Raw genomic sequence first — 23,412 nt, 5'->3', positions numbered from 1 at the left:
TGAGCCACCCAGGTGCCCTGAGAACCCATTGAAATTATTTCCAAAATATTTCAAGTAAGAAAAAAAAAAAAAAAGATGGAAAATGTTATATTTTAAGCCACTATCTGTGTAATTATGTGTTTCCATGGATAGCAGAGCTTCTTATTTCAGGGTCATGTGATTCATATGAATAGTGGACAGGCATTGCATGGTGCTAAGGTTGTCCTGCCATATGCCCCTATCCTGACATATGGGATAGAGTCTCTCTGGAAGGATATTCAGCAAGTCTTACTAGAGGTTGTCTCTGGGAGGAGAACTATGTAGCTTGGGGAAGGAATGGGAGGCAGATTTATTTTTCATAAACACTTTTTAGAGATTTTTTTTTTTTTTCAGAGAGAGGTGGGGGTAGAGGGAAAGAGAGAATCTTAAGCAGACTCCACGCCCAGCATGGAGTCTGACACAGGGCTGTATCTCACCACCTTGAGATCATGACCTAAGCCAAAATCACCAGTTGGAACCTTAACGGACTGAGCCACCCAGGCGTCCCTAAAGATTTTTAGTTGTATGGGCTATGTGTACCAATACCTATTCACAAAGTGAACAAAAATAAATTTAAAGAATGAATAATAAAGCATTGGTATGCAGAGTAACCTATTAGATAAGATCTGAGTTTCTGCTTTAGGTAAAACTTCACTATTAAATTCCTTTTAGTCAGCTCTATTTGACACTAGAGGACCTTATTTTTCCCTTGAACACAAACATGTTGTTTGGGTCTTACTTCTGAGAATAAAGTGCTACTTAAATCTAGAATGTCACTTCAGGGGTCACCATATTAGGTAAGCAATATTTCCTTCAAGTTATATGAACAATCATTTATAGTATTTGTAGTTTAATTTTAGGAAAAACATCTAGGAGAATTGCTAGTGACCTCCATATGGGTCTTGCTACAGATGTAATTTCCTTTACCTGAGAATCTAGATTCTTTTTTAAAGCCTTGATATATTTTCTTCAAAAAATGCTATGAGCTGTATCTGCAGTCTAGGTTTTAAAGGTTGGTAGAAAAATGAGTTGTTAATAATTTGAAACAAACTGACTTCCTTAGCACAACACACACTATAACCCAAGGTTAATGGCCCGCTCTATTACCTGTTGGTGCTTTAACTCTTCTGTTCATATGAATACATTTCCTTAAAAATTGGCATTTTCAATGATTGAAAATAATGCTATTTTTCTTTCCCTTTTTACTGAATAATGTTTGTTTCTTCAGCTTTGCTAATAACAAACTCTACAGTGAAAAAAACCTCTCCAGTAACCTACAATCAACTCTGTGACTTAGAGACTTGTTCCTATGCCATCATTCCAGAGGATGTCCTCCTGTGTCAGTCTGGGCAGGAACATCCAGCAGTGATGGATTCAACAGGGCCAACGTCAAAGGGCAGGAGTCAGACATTAAGGGACATTCTGTTTTAAAAAAGCATTTATTTAGAGGATTAAGAAATTCAATGCAATATCAAATAATAAAATGAAAATCTGCCAAATACCAATGCAAACATAATAAAGAAAAAAAAAGAATGATCAACTACAAATCATATTTTTAACTAAAAATTATATGCAATAAAACTGATATTAGATCATGCAAAAACGTATCACAAAGAAGGTTATTATATAAACAGGAGTTTTCATTTTCTGAAATCATATTTTCAAGGGTATTTTGATCTCTTTTATTTTTTTAAAGATTTTATTTATTCATAAGAGACATAGAGAGAGGCAGAGACACAGGGAGAGGGACAAGCAGGCTCCCCATGGGGAGCCCCATGCAGAACTTGATCCCAGGACCCTGGGATCACAAACTAAGCTGAAGGCAGATGGTCAACACTGAGCCACCCAGGTGCCTCTTGATCTCTTTAAACTTGAAAAAAATTTACATTTCTAAGTGGACCTTGTGTTAATAATCATGTGGAACTGGGATCCCTGGGTGGCGCAGCGGTTTGGCGCCTGCCTTTGGCCCAGGGTGCGATCCTGGAGACCCAGGATCGAATCCCATGTCGGGCTCCCAGTGCATGGAGCCTGCTTCTCCCTCTGCCTGTGTCTCTGCCTCTCTCTCTCTCTGTGTGTGACTATCATAAATAAATAAAAATTTAAAAAACTAATAATAATCACGTGGAACTTAATGATATTTTATCCTAAAATTTTAATTTTTAATTTCTTTATATAATATCTGATTTTAATATAAACTTGAATTAAAGGTCATTTATTCCTAATCCATATAAGAGAATTGTCTTACTTAAATACATGTAAGAGACCATGTAATAATGTCTTTTATCTACCTATCAATATACCAAAATTTTCAGGTATCCATACATTCAGTTACTAATGAATGGTGTGGTTGTGTGTGTGTGTGTGTGTGTTATATGAGGTATTTACAAAGGAATACCAATGTGTTAGGTAGGAAATATAGGAAAAAACAAGACAAGAGATTTGGTTATTCATAGCCTATATCCATTTTACTTTTGAGTTTGCATGGGGTACAGAAATTTCTTGACCATGGTAAGTATAATTCTCTTGGAGATTATGGATGTTAAGAACATCTTATTCTGGCTTGTTACTAATCCCTATGGGACTTACATAAGAAGTTTTAGATGTGATGATAGAAAATAATTACGGAAAATATTTTTATCACTCGATAAACTAGTTATAATATGGTATTTGCCTGCAATGCAATACTACATGGTATCATGAAATAATTAATTGGATGTACACAAAGCAACATGAATAGATTTAGCAAGTGTAGCTCTGTATATAAAAAATAAATGGAGAGATGTTGAGAGTGTGAATAAAATGAAAAATACTAAAATAAAGCAATAGAATGTTCTTGCCTTATACCGGCTGATAATGCTTTCATGACATGTCTCAAGAGATAAAGACAATAAGTTATTGTAAAACTGGCCTCCTGAAAAATGAAATATACATGGAATGTGGCTCATTTGGAGTTTATACTTTTTTTTTAAGATTTTATTTATTTATGATAGTCACACAGAGAGAGAGAGAGAGAGAGGCAGAGACCAGGCAGAGGGAGAAGCAGGCTCCACACAAGGATCCCGATGTAGGAATCAGTCCCGGGACTCCAGGATCACACCCTGGGCCAAAGGCAGGTGCTAAACTACTGAGCCACCCAGGAATCCCCTGGAGTTTATAATTTAATAGAATTAGTAAGAGATTCATATGACCAACTACCAGCATTAGGTAAAAAATGATGAGTACGTATTGAAACACATGGGTGTTCCTTTATATATTCTGTTGACAAAGCCTGTTGAGTGTCCCTCATGGTCTAAGATTCAGTGGAGAGCGGATTGATCAAGGCTGCTGCTATATTGAGATACTGAAGAAACAAATAATGGAATACTATACCATGTAGAGACACCACCCTAAATAGAGGATGAAAATAGCATGAGAGGCAGGGTGACTGAGTAGTTTCTTTAGATTGGGTAGTTAGGGAAGGTCTTCTCCAAAGAGATGACTTTAAGCTGAGATGCCCGTGACTAGAACCAGCCATACGGATCTGGGGAAAATAAGTCCAGGCAGAGTGGGTAGAGAGGATCTCAGCCCATTTGAAAACCTGAAGCCTAATGGACCAAGAAGAGGAAAAGCCAGTAAGAGTTTTGAGATACACCGAGGGAGTAGACACTTAGGTTTTATTTTCCAAACTAGAGGTTTTTTGTTTTTTTTTTCTCTTTCTCTCTCTCTCTCCTGTGTTTCTCATGAATAAGTAAATAGAATCTTAAAAAAAAAATTAAGCATCCCCAGGTAGCAGGTAGTGAAGAAGTAAGGATATTGTATTTGCATTCTGGACAACTGGATTCCAGTCAGGGTTGTCATTATTTCGCTGTGTGACCATCAGCACGTACTTCACCTTTCTGAGCCTCGGGTATGTCGTCCCCACGATAGTGTGCTCTGGGAGAGGCCCTTTCAAGGCCACGTAAGCTTGACTGTGCGGAGGGAGGTAAGAAAGAGACCAACTCAGAATTCTAGGCTCCTGCCCAGTTCCAACTAAGCAGTTACACTTGTACTGGTTTTATATATTTAAATTAATGGAAGTTTTCATCCAAATAAAAAATGTGACAGGGATCCCTGGGTGGCACAGCGGTTTGGCGCCTGCCTTTGGCCCAGGGCGCGATCCTGGAGACCCGGGATCGAATCCCACGTCGGGCTCCCGGTGCATGGAGCCTGCTTCTCCCTCTGCCTGTGTCTCTGCCTCTCTGTCTCTCTCTGTGATTATCATAAATAAATAAAAATTTAAAAAAAATGTGACAGCATCAAATAATTTCTAAATCCCTTTGAACTATAGCATTCTACGATCCTATAATGTTCCAGTGGGTATGTCACAACTGAGAGAGGAGAATATGTCCCAGTGGTTTCCACCACCAGGGACAGATACATAGTAACTGTCCAGAAACAGAAAAACTAAAATACAATGTATATAAAACACCCATATTGTTGGATTTTTATACAAGAACAACATTATATTCACAAAATAACTTTTTTTTCCATCTGGGAGGGTTTTTTGTCCATGCCTAATGTTATGTTTACTGGCTTAAAATATTGTTTGAATTTAAAATATAAAATTTTCTCAGACCTCCACAGAATGTGAACTTCACAAGCATTAGGTATTTTTATTTCAAAAATCACCTGATTAACTTTATTATAAAAGAATACATCTAATTTCATATAAGCTAAATGTCTTTTAATGAACAGTAAAACATATATGCTTCTGGTATGCAAATTTAGGAAATTATAAGGACTGTTAAGTATATTTACTTTAAATTTTAAGATCTTTTTATTTTGCATAAACTGAATATGTAAAAGGTGATAATCAGGTAAACAACAGAATATAGACTCGGTAAAAACTCCAACCAGATTTTGGGTCCAGCTGCTACTTTTAAATTTTTTATGATGCAGTATAACATACAACCATCTAAATTCACACTTCAGATTAAAAAAAAAAAAAACAAGTTTGAGAAGTTTCAAGAGAATAAGTGTTTCTAGCAAATCATAAAATATCAAGGCTCTCACCAAATAACTCTAGAACCAGAGAACAAGAACACTCACAGAATATTACATGGGCCACTTAAGTGTTGGTATTGCTTTTTGGCTTTTATTAAAGAAAACAAAAAGTATTGGGGGCATTTTAAACTTGTCTTCCACATTTAACCATACTTATTTAAATCGTATTCAAGGACTTCACTGAAAGGTAAAAATGATTAAAGAAAAGGTGCTTTATATACTTAAGAGAGAAAATGTTGAATTTCAACCTCATCACACTAATACCAGAAGCATTAAAAAATTTCTCTTTCATTGGATCTGTCACTTACCATGATTTTACCATTTTATTGAGTACGTAATGCATTCAAGATACTAGCCTAAGGGATCTGTATACATTATCTCCTTTCATACTCAAAACAATCATGTGTTCAATAATTTTATATATCTAAATGTACCTTCTATTTTAGGCTTCAAGCATCATTATGTCAGGCATTTCCAGTAAGAAAACTTTCACATATTATCTGTTTTTTTTTCAGTGACCAAAAATATGCAAATATCATAAATAAACCAATTTTAATGTATGGAAGACTCCTATAGCAAAAGTAGTTTTAGATTTTAAGCTTATAACATTTTCACATACCTAATTTCATATAATAATCACAAAGACCTGGAAATGAAGGCAATACCACTATATATTATTTTTTATATAAATAAACTTAATTCATGGCACACCCAGCTTCACACTAATAATGGCAGGTAGCTCTTGAAGAATTCCTCTGTCTCCATCTTTAGTGTTAGTTTCGCCATCATACATTTGCAAATTGCAGTAGAAATGTCTGTATTTCAGACCTTATTCAAGGATATATTCTTGGAAAATGATTTATATTTATCATATGTCCATTTATTTTTGGAAATACTTCCTTTTTTGTGTTATTCTATCACTTGAGATAAGTCTTAACAAAGTACAAATGCAAGATACTAAAACAAAAACATAAACAAAAACAAACAGACAAACAAAAACCAAGCAAACTGCTACTCTGGTAAAGTCTACCACATCTCTTGGAAAAATAAAATAAAATAATAGATACCTGTAGTGAAATTTCCAAACACATGGAAGGGATGTGAATATGCAGACTAGTAAAATAATGTAATCATTTTTTCATTTTTGTAGCTGCTATTAGTGACTTCTCAAGTCGAATCTCTCAATTATGATTATACTTTATGTTATGCTATTATTACAATTCTTATATGTTATGTTATTATTTATTACATGTTATAACACATTAAATATACAGTAATATATATTTTAAACAAGCTGATGTCAAAGACATGGAGTCTGAAACTTTAGAATTTTTAGAATTATTATTTGTGCTTTATTTTTAAAATAATTTTTGAACATTAAAAAATTACTTGACATATTTTTGAAAATATCGAGAATATTGAATCAAAATACTTTTAATTATCTGAATCTTAAGCATAGAATCAGGATGTTATTCATAAAAAACATAAAACACTAGTTGAATTAATGCAATTCTTTAAAATTTATGAATACTACACCTTAGTCAATTTTAGACTGAGTTCATAGAATCAATCTATAACACACAGGGAGAATTGCAGTTGTTAATTTTAGTAATTCTAATCACTGAGTTATATATGAAATAGTGATTCATTAGGCTATAAGATTTTATTTGCATATTCAGTCAATATATTCACTACCAAATATGTTGTTATATACACTAATATATATACATATATTGTTTTTCTTTTTTTTTAATTTTTATTTATTTATGATAGGCACACAGTGAGAGAGAGAGAGGCAGAGACACAGGCAGAGGGAGAAGCAGGCTCCATGCACCGGGAGCCCGACGTGGGATTCGATCCCGGGTCTCCAGGATCGCGCCCTGGGCCAAAGGCAGGCGCTAAACCGCTGCGCCACACAGGGATCCCCTTGTTTTTCTTTTTTAAGTAAACTCTACACTCAACATGGGGCTTGAGTTCATGACTCCAAGAAGAAAAGTCCCATGCTCTACTGACTGAGCCAGTCAGGTATCCCCAAAAATATATTTTAAATGCCAAAAGAAATGTCCTAAAGTTTTATCACCTTAAAAAAAATATTCTTTTGGGAGATAGATTATCAGGTTCTTCTCCATGACTCTACCACAGATATCAACTATACGGCCATTGACTATACTCTTAATGTGTGGACATTTATTTCTTCTCTAGAATGGAAGATTATATAAAATTATTTTAAATGTTGTACATTATTCTATAATTCCAAGAAGCAATCCTTTATGGAGTTCCACATGAAAGTCAAATTGACATTAACAACTCACTACAGAATGATTAGTTTTCATAAAGCATGCCAAAACTTTGAATATTTTATCATTTACTAATCTAGATGTTCAATTACCCTGTCTTTTCTGGGAAATTACCAGAAACTATTGTCCTTACTAAAAGTTCATTTCATAATTTTATTGATATGTCATGAAAAAAATTGCCAAAGTCTGCTAAACTTCATAAACTTGATAAACAGATATTTAATATTATTATTTTCTGACATTCATAGTTTAAAAAGTTTCTGGTAGAAGCAATAATTTTTATTCGTCAGAATAAAAAATATTGTAACAGTTTTAGTAAGTATAAAAATGTTTCAGTGAATCCGTAAAATGAAATTCAGAAAGTGCTATTTATTTCCAATTTTATGAAGTCTTCCTCTGTGCTTCACAGTGAGTGAGAACCTAACTTGGAAATTTACACTGTCAAAATATGTGATGATTTTAAAGTGTCTGCACTTCAAGTAATTTCTTATTTTTTAACTTATAAATAATATCTATAAAAATTTAGGGCTTCAAAATAGTTTTCTTAATTTCATACAAAAGTTTCAAATGCTTTATCAATTAAAATAAATACTTAAAAAATACTGAGAAAGCATCCCTCATGAAACAGGATTGAGGTAGGAAAAAGAGTAAGGACTGAGGTAGGAAAAAGAGTAAGAACCACAAGAACGTATGAAATTAGTGCAGATGTTTCTCCCCTATAAAACAAAAGCCTTCACTGATAATGAAAATAGACAAAGACATGAAAAGAAAAGAATTCCATAGATAAATATCTTTCGTGAAAATAGAAAGCTCATCAACAAAATATTAGCACATGGAATCCAGAAATATAGAAAAAGAGTAATGTATCACCACAAATTGGGTGAACCAAGGCTGTTTGAACATTTAAATTGTTTCCACAATTAAATTAATTCATCATAAGAATCTAAAGAAGAAAAACAATTTTCTCATAGACGAAGGACAAAATTTGTCATCTACTCATGACAATATGAAAGCGAACCGCAAAAACAAACAGGATGCTAAATAGTCTCTCTCCATAATTTGGTATGAGATAAAGATGTTTTTTTTTTAACATTCCATTCAGCATCATACTGGAAGTCCCAAAACAAGGCAAAACAAACAAAACAGGAAAGAAAGAAATGAAAAAGGACAAGAATAGGAGGGAAAAAATACAACTATCTCACTGTCTCTATTTACAGATGATATCATTGTCTATATTTTAAAAATTCAACAAAAATACCAAAAGAAAGCTCTTAAATCTAATAAATGGCTTTAAGCAGATGGCAGGAAATAATATCAATACAAAAATATCAATTGTATTTCCATGATATAGAAATAAACAGTGCCAATTGTAATAGCAGCAGCAAAAAAGGTGAAAATCTTAAATGTAAATTTAAAAATATTGCAGGTTCTTTACATTGAAAATTATACAGTGCTCATGAAGGAAATCCTAGATAAAAGGGAAGCTAAACAAATGGAGAGTTACACCTTGTTCATGAATTGAAAGGCTCAGAATTATTAAGATATCAGTCCCCTCATTTGATCTATAGATTTATTATACTCCCAAACAAAATCCCAGCAGATATTTTGTAGCTATTGATAAGTTCTTCCTAAAATTTATATGGAAAGGCAAAGATACCAGAGTAGTAAAACAAAAGAATATATTTGGAGGACTTGTGCTGCCTTTTTTGTTGACTTAATCAAAAGCTACATTAAGACATTATAGTATTAGTGAGCAGATAAAAGCGTAGATCAATGGAGTATAAGAAAGGATCCAGGGACAGAGCATACAAATATGGTCTTGAGATTTTGGCAAAGCCATAATGTTAGGAGCATTTGGACATCCACATGAAAAAAGTAATATTAAAAACTCTTGACTTGTATCCTATACCCAGACAAAAACTTACTTAAAATAAATCAGTCTTTTTAAAAAATATTTTATTTATTTATCATGAGAGACACACACAGAGAGAGGCAGAGACACAGGCAGAGGGAGAAGCAGGCTCCCTGTGGGAAGCTGGATGCAGGACTCCATCCCAGAGCCCCAATATCATGACCTGAACCAAAGGCAGATGCTCAGCCACTGAGCCACCCAGGTGCCCCCAAGTGCATCAGTCTTAAATGTAAAACATAGAAATGCGAAACCTCTACCTAGAAATGTAATAGAAAATGTTTATTATAATGTGTTAAGGAAGAGACCTTTAAGATTTTATTTATTTATTTATTTATTTATTTATTTATTTATTTATTTATTTGGGGGGGGAGCGAGCGTGGGTGCACAGAGAGAAGGGTAGAGGGAGAGAAGGAGGCAGACTCCCTGCTGAGTGGGGAGCCAATTGCGAGACTCGATCCCGGGACCCTGAGATCATGCCTGAGCTGAAGTCAGACACTTGACCATCTGAGCCACCCAAGAGCCCCATGGACCGAGTTCTTAGATGGGACACCAAAGCACAAAGATATTTGCAAATCACATAGTTGACGAATGAGTTTTATTCATAACAAAGAAATCTCAAAACTCAACCGTAGACAAACAAATGTATAATTAAAAATGAGAAAACATTTGGGTAAACAGTGAAGCTGTATGGATGGTAAATAAGCACATAAAGACACCCAATGAATTAGCTTTTAGGGAAATGTCATTAAAACAACAAAGCTATGGGCAGCCCTGGTGGCTCAGAGGTCTAGCGCCGCCTTCGGCCCAGGGCGTGACCCTGGAGACCCAGGATCGAGTCCCTCGTCGGGCTCCCTGCATGGAGCCTGCTTCTCCCTCTGCCTGGGTCTCTGCCTCTCTCTCTCTCTCTCTCTCTCTCTCTATCATGAAATAAATAAACAAACGAATAAATGAATAAATAAACAGAACCGTGACAATCCGCGTCCTCGGCCCTTGCCGTTACCCACGGAACCATGGCCCCGTGGGAAGAGCATATGACCCTTGTTCTCACCAAAATTACCCAAACTCTGACACGGAGTAACGACCCTGGTCCGGGCCACCGAGCGGTGAGAACGACCACGGGGGGGGGGGGGGGAGGGGGCTCGGTCCTCGGGCGGGGGCGGCCGGGGGAGCAGCGGGGCTCCCCGCGCAAAGGGGAGCGGAGAAGGGGGCCGCTGGGTACACCCGCCGCCTCCTCTTGCCCGGGGCGGGATTGGACCCGGAGGGTATGACCCGATTCCCAGGTGGGGCCGGGCCGGGCCGGGTTCCCTCCGCGGGGTCCCCACGGAGGCCCCCGCCGGGGAGGAGGGAGCACGCCCGGGGTGTCCCCGGCCGGGAGGTGGCCTTCCAGGCGGGGTCCCAAGAACCCAAGAACGTGCGACGGGGACTCCTGTGCGGGAGGGACTGCCCCTCGGCGCAGCCTGCAGGGTATGGGGCCGAGGAGGCTGCGGACGGACAGAAGGACGGAGTCCGGGCCTCAGGCTCCCCACACGGACGCTCAACCCCGCCGCCGCCCAGTTCCTCGGGGCGAGAGCTGGACTCCGCAGCTGCTGTGCCGAATCCCTCGCTGGCAGTGGGGGTGGGGGGGGATGGGGGGAGGGATGGGGGGAGGGGGGTGGGATGGGGGAGGGGGAGAGGAGAGGGACGGGGGAGGGGGGAGGGATGGGGGAGGGATGGGGAGGGGGAGGGATGGTGGGAGGGATGGTGGGATGGGGGAGGGATGGGGAGAGGAGGGGGAGGGATGGGGAGAGGAGAGGGACCGGGGAGGGATAGCGGAGGAGGGGAGGCATGGGGGAGGAGGGGGGAGGGATGGGGAGGAGGGGGAGAGGAGGGATGGGGGAGGAAGGAGGGAAGGGGAGGGATGGTGGGAGGAGGGGGAGGGATGGGGAGGGAGGGGGAGGGGGGAGGAATAGTGGGGGGAGGGAAGGGGAGGGATGGTGGGAGGAGGGGGAGGGATGGGGAGGGAGGGGGAGGGGGGAGGAATAGTGGGGGGAGGGAAGGGGAGGGATGGTGGGAGGAGGGGGAGGGATGGGGAGGGAGGGGGGAGGAAGGGAGGAATGGGGAGAGGAGGGGGAGGGATGGGGAGGAGGGGAGGCATGAGGGAGGAGGGAGGGATGGAGGGAGTGGGGGAAGGATGGGGGGGTGCCCGCCCGCCGGGGTGCTCCTCGTCCCCGAGAACAGTCAAGCGTCAGGAGAGGCCTTTGGGAGCACTACTCCCAGCCCCGGGGGCGGGTCAGGCCGAGGGACCCCTGTCCATGTACCGAGGCCCCCTGCCCCCCCCCCCCCCACCCAGGGCACCTACTGTTGCCACGTGCCTCTCGGTTTCTCAGGAACTAGCCGGGTGGGAACGCGCCCCGCAGGTGAGGCCTGCACCGAATCCAGATCCCATCATTGTCCATCATTGTCCGACGGGACTACCTGAGGCTGTTCCTGTCGTTCGAGGCATCTGCAACCTGATGCCCCTCCTGAAACAGCCACACGGGCTTATTGAAAAGCCGGACTCTCTGGTGAGCGCTGCTGTATCACGGAGAAAACCAAGTACTTAATAAAAAGGAAATAAAATGCAGGAAAATAATACGCCGCGTGCTAGTAGTATTACCCCAATAGAGCCTCGGGTAGTGCACACAAAGCAAACATGCTGCTGGCCTAACCTGCTACATTGAACGTGGGTTTTTTTGTTTTTCTGTTTTCACAGAAAAATGTAACACCGTCAAGTAGTAAATATTTCTCTCAGTGACTCTCCCCCTTTGTACTCTTCTCCTCTCCAATCCCTTTAATTCGTTCTCTCAATCACTCCAAGGGCTGGAGACTCTCCCCCGGAGCATCTCACCTGTAATCCCCCCTCTGTCTTCTGCGAAGCACCTCAAGCTCTGGTCATTTCAGCCTCTCTCACTTTCTCTCAAAATAATTGCCCCTATAGATCTTTTAACCTGGACCCAAACTTAACTATAGTTTCCTATCAATGGCTCAGATTCATTAACAATTTACCTATGTCTCAATGGCTGCCCTCATTTTTTTTTCCCTTTTCAAGGGAAAGTTACATGGGGAGACAGTTTAAGTCAACACCAGGATGCATACTGATTGCACCTACACTAGAAAAGGTTTTTCTTCCCCCCCTCAATGGGATGGGCCTTCTTTTAGAGTTTTATCCTTGTAAGAAAAGTACATTCACATCCTAATAACACATTCCTAACACTAAAAAATAAATAGCGCATTTGAAAAATTACTGTTAACCTCCATGGAGCCCTGGCTTCCAGAGACCAAGGTAAGGATTTCTATACCTAGATCAAATAGAACCTTTGGAAGTAAACTTTCTTTGGTCTTCCCGACAGAAGTTGTATTGTGACTTGGAGCCTGGTACCTGCAAAAGTTAGGCTCTGATCCTCCCATGGAAACTGAGAGATAAGAACACTCTTTTCCTTGATTACAATTCAAAGAGGTGGCTCCCAGGTCCTTGAGGGGACAAGCCTGGGCTGTAAAATGGGCAAGAAGCTTTTTAAAAAGATTCGCATCTCCAGGAGGCAATGAGAAAATTTATAATTACAAGTTTTCTGAAGTTTGTGCTCTAAAGAAAAGTCAGTTCAGGGGTGTAGAGGCAGGAAGAGGCCTGTCCAATATTTTGCCAAGCTGAGAGGGACATTTATGCTTCTTGGTTTGGAATTCTCACTTTCTTTACATATTTCTACTCAAATATTACTTCGTTATGTCACTTTCTTTCTTTCTTTTTTTTTTTTTTTAAGATTTTATTTATTTATCCATGAGAGAAACAGAGAGAGAGGCAGAGACATAGGTAGAGGGAGAGGGAGGCTCCTCAAGTGGAGGCTGCCCTACATATCTTCGCAACATCTTTGTTCTGTTTTCATACATAAAAGAGAATTGAATAATAAGACATTTGGTGGTTAAATTGTTACTTCCCCTCCCTTGTCATTGGAAATGACCAGTTAGATTTTGGTACTTTGTTGAGAATTAGCCTGGGTATTTGTAAATCTTTTCACCTTTCCCCAATTCAGCTTCTTTATCTCAGGAAAATGTCTTTAAGCCTTTGATTTTTCCTTGTGTTACATTTGTTGTTTTATTTTTCTTTTGTCTTTTTATTCAAGCATAGTTAACATACAGTGTGATATTAGCTTCAGGTGTACAGAACACATGTTTCAGCCATTCTATGCATGTCGCAGAGCTCCTGAGGGTGAGTGTACCTTCCATCCCCATCACCTACTTTACCCACCCCCACACTCGCCTCCCTCTGGAAATCACCGGTTGGTTCTCTGTGTTTAAGGTTGGTTTTTTGTTTATTTTTCTCTTTCCCCTCTTGGTTTATTTGTTTGTTTTGTTTCTTAGATTCCACATGGATTGAAATCATATGGTATTTGTCTTTCTCAGACTTACTTCACTTAGCAGTCCATCCTTATTGTTGCAAATGGCAAGATTTCATTCCTTTTTTATGCCTGAGTAATTACATATATATATATGAAATATATATATATGAAATATATATATATATATGAAATATATATATATATATTCACATCTTCTTCATCCATTCATCCCTTGACACCTGGGCTATTTCTGTGTGTTGGCTATTGTAAATAATGCTGCAATAAACACAGGAGGGCATACATCTTCTTGAAGGGGTGTTTTTATTTTATTTTATTATTTTTATTTTATTTTATTTTATTATTTCTTTGGATAAATACCAAGTAATGGAATTACTGGATCATATGGCAATTCTATTTTTTGGAAAAATATGGAACATGCCATGAATTTCCTTGTACAAAGATCATGCTAATGTTCTCTGCATTGTTCCAATCTTAGAATATGTGCTGCTGAAGCAAGCACTGTTGTTTTAATTTTTAAATTCTTTACCCCCAAAAAATGTTTGAGCTGCATTGCTTCCCTACACATTGGTCACATGCTGTCTCAGCTTTCATCTTTAGTCCCCTTTCTTCTGCACTCTGGGAGAATTTCGCCTACCATCAGTGATTTAATTTTCCATAATAATAATTCTCCTTATTACTATATCCATTTTTTAAAATATCTGTTAGTACATTATTGAGTTAATTTTTTCCTTTACACTACTTTTTAAAATTTTCACTGTATTCTTTTCAATGTAAACTGTCCCTCCTCACCCTTCTGCCAAGGCATTATATATAACTTCCTAATTAAATCTTTGTACTAACAGGTTCCCTTCTCTTTTCATTATTTTTATAAAATACGTTATTCTATTAAAAATTCAGCAGATGTTCATAACTGCTGGTGATAGTAGTGGTATTCTTTTTATCGGTTCATTACATTTTGGAAGAGGGAACTTTTGTGATTCAGCTTCACCATTTGCAATAGGAATTCTCCAAACCCTAATTTATTCTTTGATCCTTTAACTTTTGTGATGACGGATCAAGTTTTGGCATTACCAAATTCTCAGTGACTTCTCATTTCACAGTAATGGAATTAAATACAAATCTCCCTCTAAATAAATCTACAATATGGCTATATCCCAATATATAAACTTGCTGGCTTCTTGTGCTCTGCACAGAGCCTCTGGTCTAACCATGGAACTACGTTGACTGTCACCTAAAATCATCCCACAAATTTATTCCCTTGCTAGTTTGTACAGATTATTACCCAGACCTGAAATGTACCACCTATCTCTACCTCCAACCAATTTTTTTTTAAATCCGCATTTATCTCAAAGATACATCCTTCAAAAACTTTTTTTTCTGATTTTTCCACTCCAATGTCTTTCTGCTTCTCTTATGTGACTTGTCATGTGTCATATACCATGGTTGTCTGTGAAATCTATTAGCCTTATTACCATAGTAAGATTTTCTTATGGAGAAGGTTACTTTTAGACCCTATCCATCTTCAGGAAAAAAAAAAAAAAAAAGGTAGAATGTACACTATGATTGTTTTTCATTAAATATTTCTGACATGTAAGAAAACATTCTTTTGTCTTTAAACATTTCAATGACCTCCCAAGGCCTACTAAATAAAGATAAATCCTTAATATAGTATTAACTATTCTCTCCTTCTTCTTTCCTGATAGTCAGGGTTCAACAGCGACTTAGTTTCTTTTTCTTTTTTCTTGTTTTTAATTTACTCATTACTAATACTCCAGACAAATTATGAGAAACTTGGTTGTTTCTGGAACATCCCACTTTTTCCCATTTTCATGCATATACTCAAGTGTTCTTGTCTTAGAACATCTTTACCGTTGGAAAATTATTCCAGTATTTAATGGAAGATTAATTTAATATTATTTTAGATTTAATACAAGATTAAGTTGCCTTTTCTTCCTTTATAGCTTTATTGTCTACCTCAGTCTTGAGTAATTTTTCCTTTTCAATGTCCTTTGGTTTTTCATTCATAATATACATCATATTTTTTTATTTGTATTGCTATCAATTCAGTCTACTGTTTAATTTCCACTCTATTATAAACATTATAAGTGATAGAATTTCATTTTTTCACTTTTATAGCCCTCCCAGAACACAATTCACAGGTTTGCATATATGAAAGATTCCAAATAACTGCTTTTTAAATTTATATTGATTGTAGAAGAAATATATGAGTGAATGGCGAAACAATGTGATTCTAATAAAAACATTCCAAGTCTTAGCATTGAAATATAGTAATTAAATTAATTACCTAGAATTTTTAAAAGTCTGATAGATATAATATGAATTGCACAAAAGGTGATATTTCTATAAGTCCGTATACTATTCTTTAATCCTTTTAAGGAGAGAAGCTTTTAAATACTCCATAGTATGTCGCATCTGGTTCAGTGTTGCTTTATAACTGCACAGCTTTACAACAATGTATATGGAAAGTTCTAGTTCTTATAATAACTATATCAAAAAGATTTTCCTGTTTTTAGTGCCAGATTCTAATGCTACCGGTTTCCCATGACATGGGGATGGAATAGTAGGTAAGGACATACATGCCTTTTGTTAATCTTCTATAGGATGAATCTTTTTAAGTTAAAACACTATTTTTTCCAGGCAGCCCTGGTGGTGGAGTGGTTTAGGACCGCCTGCAGCCCAGGGTGTGATCCTGGAGACCTGGGATCGACTCCCATGTTGGGCTCCCTGCATGGAGTCTGCTTCTCCCTCTTCCTGTGTCTCTGCCTCTCTCTCTCTCTCTGTGTGTCTCTATGAATAAATTAATAAAATCTAAAAAAAAAAACAAAAACACTATTTTTTACATTATTAGTCTACTCTATCTTTAACCTTTTTACCCTTTAGTGTTCAAGTAATTGGAAGACAAAAACCTTTCTCCTTCTGTCATAAAAGAAGGAGTAAGCAAGAGTAGTCTTCAAAAGCATAATGTTTTTTCCCTATTCCAGTCACCATAAACACCATAAAACTCTATGAGGGGTGTGGATTTTATGTATATAAAGTCCATGTGTGTATGTATATATAGAGAGACACTATATATAGACATAATACGGTAGTAATAATAGAGACAATAAAGACATAATAGAGTAGTAATTCCCAATGATTTAATTTGTATATTTTTGTGTTGCTGATTAATTTTACAAACCACTATTGGAAGTACACAAGTGTGCATTTTATATTTTTGTCATTGCTATTGATCCCCAAAGTAAACTCTTCCTATATAATAGTCTTATTCATCTTTGCATTTTCAGAACATGAGTCATATATGGTTTATAGTGTTGGAGACAGTTTTATGGAGAGTTTTATAATATATGTGAAAATCTTCACATATGCTATAGGTCATCCAGAGGAATTCTATCAATAAACCTACATCATAGAGGCACCGAGAAATGGTAAGTCAAAGGAAGAAAGAATTGGGAGCAGACCCACTCTATTTTTGCAGCAAATCTTCCTACTTTTGAGTATATTTATTCTCACAAATAGAGAAACCTCAAGACTAGTGAATAAGTAGTGACCAACTTCAGAAACCAGTATACTACTGCAGTGAATTAGTCTCCACCTGCATATATTAGAGACCACTTTTTGGAATTTATAAGGGAATTTTTCTTTTTTTTTAAGATTTTATTTATTTATTCATGACAGAGAGAGAGAGAGAGGCAGAGACACAGGCAGAGGGAGAAGCAGGCTCCACGCAGGGAGCCCAATGTGGGACTTGATCCCGGGTCTCCAGGATCAGGCCCTGGGCTGAAGGCAGCGCTAAACCGCTGAGCCACCCGGGCTGCTCTATAAGGGAATTTCCCTAAAGGAAAATTCAGATTTAGAAAATTCGCCGAGTCAAGCTTTCATTACAATATATTTAACATTATGTAGAAAACAAAAAGCCTGAGAAGATAAAATTTAGAGACTCTTTTGTTACGAATACAATACAGTGTAAATAATTACTGAGAGGAAAAGAATAAATTGGAGAGAAGGTCATCATTCCTGCAAACAGGATGATTTTTCTTGTGAGTCACAAAGGGCAGAGGGACTCTGAACTAGCTATTCATGCTCTTCTAAAACAATGACAAGAAAAGTGTTTGGGACTTGAAGAATAAATTATGTTCTCTAGAATACAAAAATAAAAAGGAGCTTAATAACCAATAAAATGTAATATGTAAAGGGACTACAAAATCTAATGTGACAGAAAAAGCATTATTTTCATTTTTTAAGCACATCAGTATATATATTTTTTAAAGATTTATTTATTTATTTATTTATTTATTTATTTATTTATTTATGAGAGAGAAAGAGCATGAGCAGGAGACAGGGCAGAAGGAGAGACTGAGTCTCCAGCCGACTTCTCGCTGGGCACAGAGTCTGGCCCCCTGCCTCGCAGATCCCAGCACCCTGAGATCATGACCTGAGTCAAAATCAAGAGTCAGCCACGTAGCCGACTAATCCATCTCTGTACCCCAAGCACATCGGTATATTTGAAAACCAATTTTAATTTTGTTGTTCCTACTTGAAGATAATTTCTGAGTATGCAAACTGGTGGCCAAAACGTTAGTAAATTGGGATATAATTTTGCTTGTAGTCGAATGATTTCAGAAGCAAAATAACAAAAAGAGTTTTAATATGTTCTAGCAGAAATATCCTTAATTTGTAATAGAGGTTTATTTGATATGCTTAATTTGGAGGGATGCTTCCAACTGCTACTACTTTGGGCCCATGAAGTTTTAAAAAAGCACTTGACTGTTAGTTTTTTTCAATGTAGGAATATATTTGAACTTAATTGTTCTCTCAACGAACTGTAAAATCTTTTTGTCACCACCGGAGAGCATCTACCTGTACGAGAGCCACTAAAGAAGCAAGTAGACAGAATGAATCCAGCTGCTTGCCATCAGCCATTGGCCACTGACCATCCCAGGCCAGTACAGGGGTTCGTGAATACAGTTTTGGGAACAGAACTAGCCCTATCTGCCCACTCACCAAGCCTTATCTCACTAAACTCCCGGCTAGTGTCACCCACGCCAACAACAGTAACAGCAAACTCCCAATTCAGTTTCTCAAAGAGATTAAGGTGTTGTTTGTTAATGAGCTAATTTTACTGGATCCTTTCCACACTGGAAGCCACAGTGATTCATTTAGACTGAAATTAATCTGTTCTGGGTATGGATTGGACTTTCTTTCCCACGGCTCTTCTGACAGTACAATAATCTGAGAACTTAGAGAATATTTGATCTACTGACAAGAAACCTTGCATAAGATAAGTATAGAGCAAGGAAACTTTTTGAAAAGGGAGGTATGAGGGCATCTGGGTGGCTCAGGGGTTGAGTGTCTGTCTTCAGCTCGGGTAGTGATCCCAGGGTGTTGTCTATGTCTATGTCTCTGCCTCTGTATCTCTCATGAATAAATAAAGAAAATCTAAAAAAAAGAAGAAAGAAGAAAGAAAGAAAGAAAGAAAGAAAGAAAGAAAGAAAAGAAAGAAAGAAAGAAAGAAAGAAAGAAAGAAAGAAAGAAAGAAAGAAAGAAAGAAAGAAAGAAAGAAAGAGAGAGAGAAAAAGACAAGGGAGGTAGGGTGTTCCATACATGAGGATGGGATCTACTTTTGCGGCATGTGTATCTTCAAGAAACTTCATCCTGAGAGAGCAATAAAAGAGCCTTTGAAGACACTGCTGTTGTACTGGTTTGGAGATGATCCCTTGCAAGCATCTGTTGCTGTCATGATGGTGCTGTGTCCCCAAAAAGTAGGGCCTGATCACTGAGGGATGAGAGTGGAAGAGGTTCTGCTTACCACTGCTCCTTGTGATGCACCGTCGGTGGCGGTGGGGTGGAGGGAGTGTGGCTTCTCGTCCTTGTGTTCTGGATTAAGAAGATTGAAAGGTTCTGTTTCCAGAGAGAAATCTCTTCCATCAATGGACAGATCAATAATTAAACCTTATGCTATGGCTGCCACCCAATTCACTGGGCCCTGTGCCAAGGGACCAGCAGGCCAGGAAAGGAGACATCATCCTGGCAGATTATTGACTGATCATCAGGAGAAAGTACAGCTGCCGCTACCCAGTGGGACAGACAGGAATGTGCTTGGCATCAGGGCCGTGTTGTGCCAGTGTAGGCTCTACAAACCCGGTCATCAGAGCCTGGTATCTGCCTCTCTTCCCCATTCCTCGTCCAGTTACGCAATACTGATAGCTTGAAACCAGACATGGTTGGAATATCTCACCATAGAAATCAGAAGATGCTTTAAAGCAGGGCTTCTGTTTTCTCTGTCTCCAGAGAGCTAGTTGTTAAACGTGAGCCAGGACATCATTCATCTGCGTGAGCTTCAGAGCCATCGCTTGGTACTTCCTTTGCCAATTTTAATTTAAATTACTGAGTGCGACAGTCATAGCATGAGAAGAGGTTGGTGATCAAGTGCCACAAAGATGAGTGTCCTGGTCTCTCCTCCAGGTGCACCACTTACACGGCCCTGCTGATGTAGGTGAGATTCAGGGGGAATTCAGGCTTGATATCAGAGGAAAAAGATAATAATCATCTCAAAAACAGCTACAGCAGTGAGGACTGTAGGTTTTCCCATTAAGTTATTCTTTAAGGTTTTCCAGAAAAAGAGACTGAGCAAAATGCCTAAAGATGCCTTCCCGGGTGTATTGAACATATTCTAATACAAGTGGATTTAAGGCTGTAGTGATATTGTCACGTTCCCCTTAGATTCCCCTTGAGGACTGAGGCACTTATGCCCCAGGTGCTGGGGTTATTGGCTACTGAGGGCAAACAACTGAATCCACCCATGGGAATTATTCTCCATCTAAGATATGCCCTCTCTCCAGGGCCACCCCACATTCAGGGAGTATCATCTGATTCCAATAAGGTAACAGTTGATTTTACCATTAAAATCATCCTTTCACCTTAAACAAAACTTTTTTTTTTTTTTTTTTTTTTTTTGCTAGATATTTAGCAACACCTATTAGAACAGAGTATGTGAAGGAGTGTCTGGATGAGCTTATAAGGCTCTGGAGAATGTGCGCATGTGCGTGTGTGTGCACACATTGGAACACATGTTCGTTCACCTCAACTGCTTTTTCATAAATGGCTGAATTCATCAAAAAAAATCAGTCGAGTATTTGCTTTCCTTAATATGTTACCTGGTCGTGATACAGTAGGAGAGAAGGTATCTTGTCCTCATTTATCTTTAATTATTAGCTTACTGGTCGCTATAAAACTAACATAATTATGGCAAACACCATATTAGCTTGGTCATTTTTGCCACACTTGATTTCTTCCTTGAAAATACTAACTGAAACCTGAAAGTCCAGTGGCAACCAAGTCACAGACTGTGTTAAAGCATCACCCTCACAACTGCTGGCATCACAGCTATGCAGGATGAAGATACCTAGGCCAGGAAGGAATGCTCTTTTGAGGGAAAGAAAGGGAGATGAATCCGTTGCCTTATTTCTTTCATGATAATTACGATGAAGATCTTGCAATTAAGAAATTAATTGGCTGTAGGCAGAAGGTTAGGTGATGGAATGTACTAGGTCTTCCTTTTATCTCCTAAATAACTCAGAATCGATAAATAAATAACTCTGTATACTATCCCTGCTGGAATTCCTACCTCGGTTCCTGATCTCTTGCCAAAGGATGTTCAAAAAGAAACTGCTACTTATCTATAGTAAAGAATAATCATATAAGGGTGCTGCAAATCTAATCCCTTACAGAATAAAAATACATTATGAAATGAAGCTTATTTTTAAGTCACATCCCCCACTTCCCTTGCTGAACATTCTCCTCAGATCTTCATATTAAAACTTACTTTTTGGTTTCATTGTTTTATGTTTTAATCAAAATACTTGTTAATATTTGGGGAATGATCATTTTGGAAACTAGATATTGCTTAACCAAGTATAAAACAAACAAACATGTGCCAAAGGTGGGGGAAAAAAAAAAAACCCTCCTTGGGTCATTACAACTCTTCTTTGTTTGTCATGGGGAATTCTTACATAATTCCTTGCATTATCTCTGTTTATATTACTTTTGAGTTTAACTTTTCCAAACAGCATGGATTAACTTACTGTATTGCCATCTATGTTGGTTGTAAAGGACCCAGGAATGAAGGGACATCATCAACTTCCTTGTTAGAGTTAGGAAAAAAATTTGCATGTAAAATAACATACAAGGTAAAACAATATCAGTGGCTATTATTCACTGCATGGTTACTCTGTCTTACTTTTCTTATGTATATTTCATGTGCCATATCAACCTACTCAGAAGAAATAACAATAATTCATATTTGGAATAAAAAGGGCTCATAGAAGTTAAGTAAAATTTTTCCATTACAAGGCCAAATTTTGAATCAGGTATATGATCATGTTTGAATTGTTTCCATCATCTTACCTATGATTCCGCAACACAGTACAATACATAAGAAATATAAGGAAAATGAACTGAACATCTAAAAACGTAGTCTTTAGCATTTTCCGTATATTTACATCTTACTTATTTAAGAGAATCAAAATCAAGATTCATTATGAATGGGAATCACTATTTAAATAAAGAAGACTATTCACCTATGATTTGCCAACTTCAAGACACGTGGAGATACAGATAAGATACTTATTTGTAGGGTGGTGAAATTACAGATGATTTCAAATCTAGATATATATTAAAATACATATAAAACAGTATAAATGACAAACTTGGTATTTTAAAAATGCCATTAAAATAATATTCAATAATGTAACTGTTCATAAAGTGAGAGTATCATAGAAGAATTGAGGCATTGGCAACCAGGGAAAAATTCAGTGGGAGCGTTGCTCTCCTCACCTTTGATAAGAAGTTTGCCAGCTAAATGAGCAGAGAGAGAAAACACCAGTATAGAGAATATTTGGAAAGATGGTTTTGCAAGAAGGAATTTAATGTGTTCAAAACACTAAAAAAGCCCCTTGTAGCAGGAACGGGACGAGTCAACAGTAGATTGATGCACTAGGACAATGAATTGTTCCCCAAAGGTAACCTGTGATTTCTACTAAGAAGTGCATGTCAGACTGGTTCCATCTTTTAATTCAAATAAGTGGTAACATGGAGCCATTTTAGACCAGTAGTTCTCACCTATTAGAGGTCGAAGAGTCTTGCCTGGTCTCCACGACACATTTAAGAATTCAGGACTCTGAAAGGCAGAAGGAAAAGACTAACTGGCTATGGACCTTGGGACCCAAGCAACAACAAAAAAGTGAGTTTTCAGTGGTGGTGGGGGGTGGTGCTTCAGATATCCCAGATTCCGATCTGGAGAACCCAGCAGTCTAGAAACACCTTTGAATATAGACACAAGAGACCCCTTTCCAGCAGGTTAGAATCTAGGAACTCACAGAGACACTGGAATCGAGGCCGTGACCATTATAACACAGACGGATTCCTACCCGACATATGTCGTAGGACTTAAGAAATGACCTGAGGCAGAGATTGACTCCACCTCTGATGGGAAGGGCTTGGGTCATGGTGTTACCGAGTGCCCGAGGAAGTCTGCTGGTGCCTCCCGGCCTACTGACCTGGAGGCCTGAGTTGCCACTGAACTCCCTGCGTGTTCTTCAGCCTGGTCAGGACTTCCTCCCTTGGCCCTAAATCCCACACCACCACTTCCCTTATGACTTGCCCCAACTCTCACCTGTTCCATTTCTTCTTTCTGACAATCCTCCATGTAATTCCAACGAATAGAGCCCGGAATCATTTAACTCAATTTTCCTTCCCATCTCCACTTAGCAGG

At 38.4% G+C, this 23,412-nt stretch overlaps 1 long non-coding RNA gene and 1 pseudogene across 1 annotated transcript; both read right to left on the bottom strand.

Annotated features, from left to right (window-relative positions):
- Positions 1-1,308: 1,308 nt before the first annotated feature.
- Positions 1,309-23,412, bottom strand: LOC140624710 (uncharacterized). The gene is made up of 3 exons (XR_012024189.1): positions 23,314-23,412; positions 22,761-22,818; positions 1,309-1,440 (listed from the first exon to the last, which is right to left on the bottom strand). It is a non-coding gene; the product is annotated as an uncharacterized lncRNA (long non-coding RNA).
- On the bottom strand, positions 14,024-14,121 carry LOC140625268 (U6 spliceosomal RNA; annotated as a pseudogene).

This window comes from Canis lupus, chromosome 35, assembly GCF_048164855.1.
Source record: "Canis lupus baileyi chromosome 35, mCanLup2.hap1, whole genome shotgun sequence".
Taxonomy (NCBI): domain Eukaryota; kingdom Metazoa; phylum Chordata; class Mammalia; order Carnivora; family Canidae; genus Canis; species Canis lupus.
The sequence above is the reverse complement of the archived record's forward strand: the minus strand, read 5'-3'. Positions and strand labels throughout refer to the sequence as shown.